Below are 10,796 nucleotides of genomic sequence, written 5' to 3'. Positions count from 1 at the left end.
ACAACGCCCATCTTGGCATTCCAAAAAGAGAGTACAAGAAGTTTGAAAGAACACTCAACAGTTGAATTACATCCCTGAATCCATATCAGTGCACCATACAACTGGGACAACAATTTGGCCTTGAATATTTGTAAGGCAGCAAGAATTAATTGTGCCCCCTTCGTATAGAAAAATGGAAGTATTACCTTAATAGTATTTTGAGCTGCCTGCACTGCAGGCCATCTATGAGTGGCCCAAGAGAGTGTAGACAAAAACGTAACACTCAAATATCTAAACTTCTTGACTTGCTCTATATGCAGTCCATCTATTATCCATTTGTTTTTTGATCTGCGTTAGAAAAAACCCTAATGTTTGTTTTGCTAAAATTAATTGTCAATAGATTATCCTTAAAATAAGTCGGGAAGACAAGTAATAAACGTTTGAGACCTATTTTAGACAACGTCGAAAGGATGGCATCATATACAACCATAGCAGGACGTTACTCCCTGCCAATTTTGGTATATGGAAGTCAGAGGCTAAACAATTTGGCATAACTTGACGCATAATCTGTCTCTTGATATTGTATCAAAGGCAGATTTCAGATCTATAATGGCAACAGACTATTTCCAAAAGTTCATTTATTTCTCTGCCAGATTATTTAAGACTAGGCAATGGTCAAGAGTTGATCTGCCCTTCCTGAAACCTGCTTGTTGGTTCCCAAAGATATTTTCCTCCTCTATACAGGTGGTAAGCCTCAAATTTAAGTAGCTAGGGTACTACTTGCCCACTACCAACAATAAGCTAATGGGGCTATAATTTGATGGATCCTCTCTATCACCTTTTAAAAATATTGGAATCACAATAGCCTCTAGCCATGCCAGGGGGAGTTGGCCAGTATTATTAAAATGGGTGAAAATATTAGCTAACAGGGAGCCCACCAATCTATATTAGCCTTCAACATTTCACAAGTTACTATATCTGGTCCCGGGGCCTTTCCTGGTTTGAGACAGACAATCAAAGTATTTCAGACTGGAATAACGGGTCCCATTCTGGCAGATTATTTAATTCCAGGGAAAATAGATTCTCCATTGGCTGCTCCCTAGATCCTGCAAACATTTTGGAGAAATAACACTCCCAAATATCAGCTGGAATATTACAGCTAATTGAGCATGAAGAGTCACCCAAGGTGCCGGTGCCCAGTGCCCAAAATAAGTTAGTTATTATTTAACGAGGAATCTATCACAGCCTTCCACCCATTTTGTTACTGCTTGTTTCTTTTAAACTAGCAGGATTTTATAATGCTTTTTAGCTGAGTAATATTCTTGGGATAAGACAACATGCTTTTCCTTCCTAAACTGATTGTACACATCTCTCTGTGGTTGTTTTTCTACATAACATTCCTTATCAAATCTCTTGGGAGTGCTCTTCTGCAGAGCATTTCTTGCAGCGGGTTGTTTCAAACTTAAGACAGATTTCAGGGCAGACACCAGTAGAGAATAATGGTTTAAGACAGATGTAATTTCAGTAACTCCTAAGATTGCAGTTTTAAATTCTTTACCCACAGGAGAGTTTAGAAAAACCAGTGACCTTTGTATTTACTGCTTCTGACCAATATATTCTCTTATACCTAAGGATTAAATCTTGGTCTCTATACTGATATTTTGAGCCCATATGTACAAAAGTAGGTAATGAGAGGGTGGAATTAAGAGGTAGGTGGTCACTTTCAATCCTATTTCCCATAGAAAAGTCCTTAATCAAGTTAGATAAGGAATAAGAAATCATCACATAATCAACAACACTGCTTCCATGCCCAGAAACAAATGCAAATTTTGCACAATTGTCAAAGGAATTATTTTCATTCAGAATTGTAATGGCAAGACAGTCCACCATTTGTGTCAGGCATATACCACCATAATTAACCTTGGACTCTTTTGAACTTAGGAAAGGAAAGGTTCCTCCTGTGCAAGCACCGAGTCATTACTGACCCCTAGAGGGATGCTGCTTGCGCTGGCGTTTTCATGGCAGACTATAGCGGGGTGGTATAACTAAACATAACTCGATAGCACAAACAAGATGAAAAAAGTGCATTATTATTAGGGTCAATTCTAGCATTAAAATCCCCCATTACACTTAGGTGAGCTCTTGGAAATGTTGTTTCTAAGTCTATTATATAGCTCTCCAAATTTTCCCAAGCCTCTTTTATACAGATTCGAGTTGGAAGCAGGGGAATATATACATTAATAAGCAGAAAGGACTTAGATCTAAACTCGAGTAGACCAGCCATTGTAATTTTACCACATGGGTCAAGCCATTTAGTTGTCACCTGAAGGGAAGTAGAGATCAGTAATACCAAAAATCTGCTGTCTAGCTGCAAATGCAGGGCGGCCGGAGTACAGAGGAGAGGATCTCCTCTGTGCTCCACCCACCTTGCATTGGATAGTCAGCTGCCTCCGAGTCAGCTATCCCAACAGGATTGAGTTCTAAGGTATCTTCTTTGCAGCCATTCTGTATTGGTCACTGGGTCCCTAGAAAGCACACTGAGATGATGTGTGTGGGGGGATATTTCTCTCCTGGTCTTTTGTCTTTATATGAGAGAGGATTATTTTCCTCTCCTGTCCCCTGCTCTACTCTCACTCGGCTGTGCATTACCTCTGTATCCCCTTCCCAAGTCATTATAGTTTTGTCAATAGCTCGGAAATGAATTAGACTGTCTTGCAAAGATGATATTCTATAAATTATTTCATCCTGTGACTGGTGAGGTAAGACTAAGAAGGAGTTTAAAAGTTTCTTATCTTCTGAAGCAAAGAAATCTCTGCACTCATTTACTAAACAGGGCAATTTTTGCTTTCCACTATACTGTTTTGATTTATTGATATAGTCATAAATCTGTGGATCCTCCAGGCTAATAAAATTGCCAGTTCTACTGTCTTTTTGTTCGGATCTTGTATCCTTATAAAATAGGGCTGTACAAATAGTGTTCTCAAAAAATCTTGTCACTGCCAGGCCCACATTCAGAAATACAGCCTTTTCGCCATATACTTCTTTCACTGTCTGCTAGGTCACGAATGTCACCACAGAGCGTGCATGATGATAATCCTAAAAGAAGTACTCTATATTTATTATACCATCAGTTTTAAGAGTCCCTGGGATTATTTCATCTGCTAAATGCAGGAAGTGGATTTTACATTGTAACTGGGAGAGCATGCTTTTGGGTTTGGGGAAATTTAAGAAAACTAGCTTTTGCATTTTAGAACCACTTCCCAGTTTTGAGATGCTATTGATTTTAGTACTTCTCGATCTGGGTTCTGATTATTGATCGCTAGGCTCCCCCCCCCCCCCGAGAACATGTTGCCATGGGTCTTGCATTATATCTACGATAACGATTGATTCACTTGATCCATTTATAGGCACAAATGACTCAGGATCACTTTGAACTACAGGCTTCACATCGCTATGCTGCAATACCGTGCATTTCTTACATTTCTACGTAGATTTTATTAACTTCTTTGACGAATCCTCTAACAATTTAAAGAGTTTATTAAAATTCATTTTCTTATATTGTTGGGTCATTTTTTGACTTTCCCTGCCAGTTTTGCTCTTTTTCTGTAGAGACTTGTCTTTGTTGTTTTTCTTTTCCTTGCTACCTTTTTAAATGTAACATGCCATTTTTATAGCCAGTATTTGCGCATTCCTCATTTTCATCTGCCGCGCATTAAAAACGTGGTTGTTCAGGCAGGCATTTGGGGTGGGTTAGGGTATCTTAGAAAATGTTTTTACTGTAGAATTTTATTGTTTTGAACTGTTTTATTATATACTTTGTACATCGCCCAGAGTGGCTGGGTGACCAGCCAGATGGGTGATTAATAAATTTAATAAATGAATGAATAAATTTCGGGTATCTTCACTCATTATAGAACACACTGGCTCCCCATCTCTCTTACTTATTTCAGCCATAATGGTTAACAACCCATAACACTCTGACAGGAATTGCTTGATTAGCTCCAGTTCCTTAATTATTAAGACAGTATGCTTCTCAACTATTACTTCTTTTGGATCCCAATGCTCCTGGAAAGAAGTGTTGTTCTGTATATCCATAATAGGACAAGAGGCAGAATTTATATCCTCAAGGATCTTCCTCTTGATCTCTTCGGTCAGTCCATATATTTTGACTCCTCCCAGGGCCTGTTTCTTCAGGTATTTCAGCATAACAACTTTCCTGTTCCAGCTCAAGCACCTTTTCCTTAGTTAGCGAATCAGATCCTCTCCAAACCCGGAGGCTTAAACCTTCTAAGCTTTCAGCTTGAGCAATTTCAGTTGCCAGGTTTATTTCACTTATTTTAATTAGTGTATCAGGTCTATTCCAATTTCCATGAATAATCCACAGTCCAGTCTAAAGAGCTTGTATGAACACTTAACTGCTTCCCCCCCCCTCCACTTTTTTATCCTCTTTTTTCTTTTTTAAGGGAAAAAGGATGCAATTTTTGTTTGCCTTTTCCTTTGGGATAGGTCAAACACTAAGAGGGAATAAATCCCCAGGGTCTTGCAACCATGTCTTTCAAGGACCATGCTCGCGGTCTCAATTTCACAGTTTCACAAGCTGAGCTCAATGACTAAGCACTTTTAAAGTTTTTCCCCTTGAGCTCCTTGATAGCAAACACAGATCTATATCTTTAGCAGTCTAAATTTCTTAAGCATTCTACTACTTATCTTTGCTCCTGTGGTCATTTTCTCTAAGAAAAACTTTTCTGCAGAGTTTATCTGAAAATACTAACTTCAGAGTGGGAATACCCACGCTAGGATGTTTAATTGCTTTAACATAAAACTAAAAATACTTCAAAGAGGAATTGTACATCTTTATGAAGGAGTTGTAAATGTTTCATGATAAGTTTATAAATCTCTTCCCATTACCTCATAGAGGTCTGACCGTATTTCTCATGTCTGCCGATAGCCCCCTAAGAAATTAGAGCTCTAACTTAAAGTTTCCTGGGGATACAGTAGAGAGCTCTCTTCTCACACACCTGCCTTCGTTGCCACTAGTTTTCTGCTGTGCTTCTGAGGAAGAGAGATCTTATTTCTTCCATGGAAGTGCAACAGCAATTAACAATAGTTTTAAACAAAGCTTCTGAATGGTGTTCTGTTGAAATTTTTGTCAGTATCAAGTAGGTGAACCTAGGTTAAGTAACAGATGCAATTAAAGGGAAGGCATCTGCAGTGTACACTCCAGGAGAGAGTGCAGGACAGGAAGGCCTGGCATGCTATGGTCCATGGGGTCACGAAGAGTCGGACACGACTAAACAACTGAACAACAATCTGCAGTGTAATGATGAAAGAAGGAGTTTACTGCATAATTTTGTTGGAATGACCACAGGGGTGCAGAGTACTAATACTCCAGAATTTTGTTTACTAATGACATCCTTCATGTTTCTGCTGGTTCTCACTCCTTAGTTGTCTGGCTTTTTGACACTGCAGCAATGGGGAATCAATATGAGGAATAGCTCCCCAAAGGATAGTTGCCTATTGGCAGTACAAGGAGATAAGCAAGCTCCTCATACTCTTCCTGGATTATGGCATGATAGAGGCGGAATACATTATATGCAGCTCCCATCATTTCTCCATTCAAGAGGATGGTGACGATCATGTTTGCTTCTGGTTAACCCGAGATGCTGCCCAATGTAAAATCAAAGGATACTTTTTTTTAAAGGCACTGGAGGGAGGGGGTCCCTCATTTTAGATCATGGCTGTCCTATGTCAACATAATATTTGAGCTGAAGGAATGAGCAGGGTCACCTAGTTGGACAGAGAGAAGGCCTGCTTGTGAGTAACTGACAACTTCCCTTTTCCCTTATAGTTTGAGGGGGTGGGGATATTTAAATACTATAATTTATTTACAAGGAGTACAGATATGCAGGCATTCCTATTTATTTTCTTTTAATTGCAGACAATTCTTGGCATCCTGGCAAGGAGCCTCTGCCATCCATCTACAGCAGAGCTTTCCAAACTGTGCTGCGACACATTAGTGTGTCGCCGGCAGTGTGTAGGTGTGCCGTGCGAAATTTGTGCGGAAGGGCACCGTGGAGCTCCCTTACTCACGTTTGCTTCCCTTGGCCCTTCCCCCGGAACTTCCTAAAGCAGCTAATGTTAAAGCAGCTTAGCTGCTAAGGCTTAGCAGCTAAGGCTTAGGTGCTTTAACATTAGTTGCTTTAGGATCATGTGGCGTCTTGATGTAGGACGCACGTGATTGGCAGTGTTGGAGCGGTACGGCGAGGAGTGTGGTAACGCTGGCTGCATGAGGAGTGTGGAGAATTCGAAGTTAGCGGAGCAATTAGTTGAGCAATTTGCAATCAGCTCGAGCGAGAGGCTTCCCGCATCCTCAGTGCGGCTGCAGGGCAGCAGGGGAGAACAACGGCCCGCTGGACGCCCCCAGAGCAGGGAGTGCTGCACAGGGCAGGTGAGGAGCTTTGAGCCTGTGCTCCCCGGAAAGGTAGAGGTGTGGGGCGAAGAGAGGGGAAGGGAGGTGCTGCCCTGGGAGCAGAGCTTGGCTGACGCCAGTGCGGAGATGTGGCAGCGGCCACCAGCCCTGCGTGGTTTCGGGCGTGCCCTTCGCAGACTTCTGTACCGCGCTGCTGCGCGGCCAGGCCACAGTAACGCACAGGCGGAAATGCCGCCTGGGACTGGGACTGCACCAAGCGGGCTGTCCACCATCTTGGCCAGTCAGAACGGAGCTCAGTGGAGGCCAGAAGCCTCAGAATCAGTGTGCTCCCAATCACCCGGGTGAGGGCAGCTGCACGCTGTCACCCAGTCAACCCACCTGCTGCTGACTGAAGGGAGGCCACCCTCCCAAACCCAATGTGGCAAACAGCAAGCCACCCACCACGTGGCACTTATGATTTGATTTCTGCCATTTATTTTCAACAATGGCAAAGTTAAAGACACTGAAACGTGGAAGCTTAAAAATGCTTGATGACGAAATGCGAGTGTCTTTATCTTATATTCCACCAAATATTGAAAAGCTGTGTTCATCCCATCAACCTCATACATCCCATTAAAATGGTAAGTAGTTATTGGTATTATTCAGCTTTTTTAATTCTTGCACATATTTACATACTGTTACTCATGAATGACAATAATGTATGTTATTATCTTACAAATCATATATTTTTAAAAATATAAATGAAAGGTTTTCATGAGATATGTTGTATCCCCATACATTTCATTATTACAATTTATGTATGTGTCCGTATCTCTTATAATGGGTTAGTTTAACCTCCGGTTTGCTAGTAAAACTGAATTACCATGTCACGAAATGATGCATGTCTAAAAGGTGTGTCACCAACATGAAAAGTTTGGAAAGCTCTGATCTACAGCATCAAATACCTCCCAAGAACATTGTCTTCTGGAAGCCAGACCAATGTCCTCACCTTTGCCACAAGCCAACAAAACAAACTTAGCTGGCAAGCGAAAGGGTCTTTACCACCTTTAGGCTGTACTCTCTTTAGGTACTACTTTTTGGTTAATACCAGAAGTATATTTTCTGCCCTTGTCTATATGGGATAGCTATGATGATCCAGAGATAAATAACATGATAAATAAATAAATAAATAAAATAAGCATGGCCCTGGTGTACAAAATGAAGCAGGACAAAGGCTAATAGAGTTTTGCCAAGAGAACACGCTGATCATAGCAAACATTCTTTTCCAACAGCACAAGAGGTAACTCTACACATGGATACCACCAGATAGTCAATATCGAAATCAGATTGATTATGTACTTTGCGGCCAAAGATGCAGAAACTCTATACAATCAGTCAAAACAAGACCTGGAGCTGACTGTGGCTCAGATCATGAGCTGCTTCTTGCAAAATTTCGGCTTAAATTGAAGAACGTAGGGAAAACCACTAAACCATTCAGGTATGACCTAAATTCTATCCCTTATGAATATAGAGTGGAGGTGAGGAATAGATTTAAGGGATTAGACCTGATAGAGTGCCTGAGGAACTATGGACAGAGGTCCATAACATTGTTCAGGAGGCAGCAACTAAATCCATCCCAAAGAAAAAGAAATGCAAGAAAGCCAAGTGGCTGTCTGATGAGGCTTTACAAGTAGCTGAGGAAAGAAGGGAAGCGAAAAGCAAGGGAGAAAGGGGAAGATATATCCAACTGAATGCTGAGTTCCAGAGAATAGCAAGGAGAGACAAGAAGGCCCTCTTAAATGAACAATGCAAAGAAATCAAGGAAAACAATAGAATGGGAAAGACTAGAGATCTCGTCAAGAAAATCGGAGATCTCCAGGGAACGTTTTGTGCAAAGACGGGCATGATAAAGGACAAAGAAGGCAGGGTCCTAACAGAAGCAGATGAGATGAAGAAGAGGTGGAAAGAATACACAGAAGAACTATACAGGAAAGATCTGAATGTCCCTGATAGCCATGATAGTGTGGTCACTGAAGTTGAGCCAGACATCCTAGAGAGTGAAGTCAAGTGGGCCTTAGGAAGCATTGCTAACAACAAAGCTAGCAGAGATGAAAGTATTCCAGCTGAGCTATTTAAAATCCTAAAAGATGATGCTGTTAAAGTGCTGCACTCAATATGCCAACAAATTTGGAACACTCAATAGTGGCCACAAGACTGGAAAAGGTCAGTTTACATTCCAATTCCAAAGAAGGGCAATGCCAAAGAGTGTTCAAACTACCGTACAATTGCGCTCATTTCCCATGCCAGCAAGGTGATGCTCAAAATCCTACAAGCTAGGCTTCAGCAGTATGTGAACCGAGAACTACCAGAAGTACAAGCTGCGTTTTGAAGAGGCAGAGGAACTAGAGAGCAAATCGCCAACATTTGCTGGATCATGGAGAAAGCAAGAGAATTCCAGAAAAACGTCTATTTCTGCTTCATTGACTACGCTAAAGCCTTTGATTGTGTGGATCACAACGAACTCTGGCAAATTCTGAAAGAGATGGGGGTACCATACCACCTTACCTGTCTCCTGAGAAACCTGTACGAGGGTCAAGAAGCAACAGTAAGAACTGGACATGGAACAGATTGATTCAAAATTGGGAAAGGAGTACGACAAGGCTGCATATTGTCACCCTGCTTATTTAATTTATATGCAGAGTACATCATGAGAAATGCCGGGTTGGATGAATCACAGGTCAGAATTAAGATTGCCAGGAGAATTATCAACAACTTCAGATACGCAGACGATACCACCCTAATGGCAGAAAGCGAAGAGGATCTAAAGAGCCTCTTGTTGAGGGCAAAAGTGGAGAGTGCAAAAGCTGGTTTGAAACTCAACATTAAAAAAACTAAGATCATAGCATCCGGCCCCATCAATTCCTGGCATATAGAAGGGGAAGAAATGGAAGCAGTGACAGATTTTATTTTCTTGGGCTCCAAGATCACCACAGATGGTGACTGTAGCCACAAAATTAAAAGACGCCTGCTCCTTGGGAGGAAAGCTATGGCAACCCTAGACAGCATAGTAAGAAGCAGAGACATCACCTTGCCATCAAAGGTCCGTCTAATCAAAGCTATGGTTTTCCCAGTAGTAACGTATGGCTGTGAGAGCTGGACTATAAGGAAGGCTGAGCGCCGAAGAATTGATGCTTTCGAACTGTGGTGCTGGAGAAGACTCTTACGAGTCCCCTGGACTGCAAGGAGGTCAGATCAGTCCATCCTAAAGGAAATCAACCCTGAGTGCTCATTGGAAGGACAGATACTGAAGTTGAAGCTCAAATATTTTGGCCACCTAATGCAAAGAGAAAAGTCACTGGAAAAGACCCTGATGCTGGGAAAGACTGAAGGCAAAAGGAGAAGGGGACGGCAGAGGATGAGATAGCTAGATAGCATCACCGATGCAATGAATATGAACTTGAGGACACCCTGGGAGAGAGTGGAGGACAGGAAGGCCTGGCGTGCTATGGTCCATGGGGTCACAAAGAGTCGGACACGACTGAACAAGCACTTTTTATTTTGCGATCTAAGAGACATTAGCAGGTAGAATGATACATGATAAATGGCTGAATGATAATTTTTAAAAGGTAAAAAAAACTGGGAAGGGAGGATTTTTAAATAAAGTGTTGCAGAGGAAGAGCTAGGCTAGCAATAGATTTATTTATTCCATTTATAGCCCGCCTTTTTTCTTCCAAGGAACCCAAGGTGGCTTATATGGTCCTTCTCCTCTCCATTTTATCCTCACACAACAACCCTGTGAGGTAGGTTGGGCTGAGAGTCTGTGACTGGCCCAAAGTTACCCAGTGAGCTTCCATGGCCAAGTGGGGACTAGAACCCAGATCTCCCAGCTCCCAGTCCAACACTCTAACCACTACACCACACTGGCTATCTCAAGAGCCATGGGTTTTTCTATTTTCAAAACTTTTAAATGTACATCTGGTAGATCTCAGGCTGGCAAAATGGGAAAAGTTCCTTAAAAAACTGGCCACTAAATAAGTTATTGTTGCCCTTTTGTAGGGGAGAAGGACAGAGATTAATGTACCCATGAGGATACTTGGCAATTTAAGAAAATGTCCTGGGCATCCCCCACTAAATGGCTGCCATGGAAGCCATGGCTAGTCACAAAGACAAGTAACCTGCCCAAAAAACTGAGTTCAAGGCGGGGGCAGGGGCAGGGTTGTCTTGAATCCCTACATACTAAGCATCTCCTTTAAACCCACCAACAGAAACCTATTTCACGGAAGACAAACCTTGAGCTTTTCTAAACAAGGCATTTATTGTGCGCTCATCATTCCCTACTCATGGTTGTTCATGGGTTCTTTAGATGATATCGTGACCCTCCAGTTTTGCTTCTGTTTGTAAACAGCAT

Source organism: Heloderma suspectum, chromosome 4 (assembly GCF_057233095.1).
Source record: "Heloderma suspectum isolate Gila_16-S chromosome 4, 16-S_ref, whole genome shotgun sequence".
Lineage (NCBI taxonomy): Eukaryota > Metazoa > Chordata > Lepidosauria > Squamata > Helodermatidae > Heloderma > Heloderma suspectum.
The sequence above is the reverse complement of the archived record's forward strand: the minus strand, read 5'-3'. Positions refer to the sequence as shown.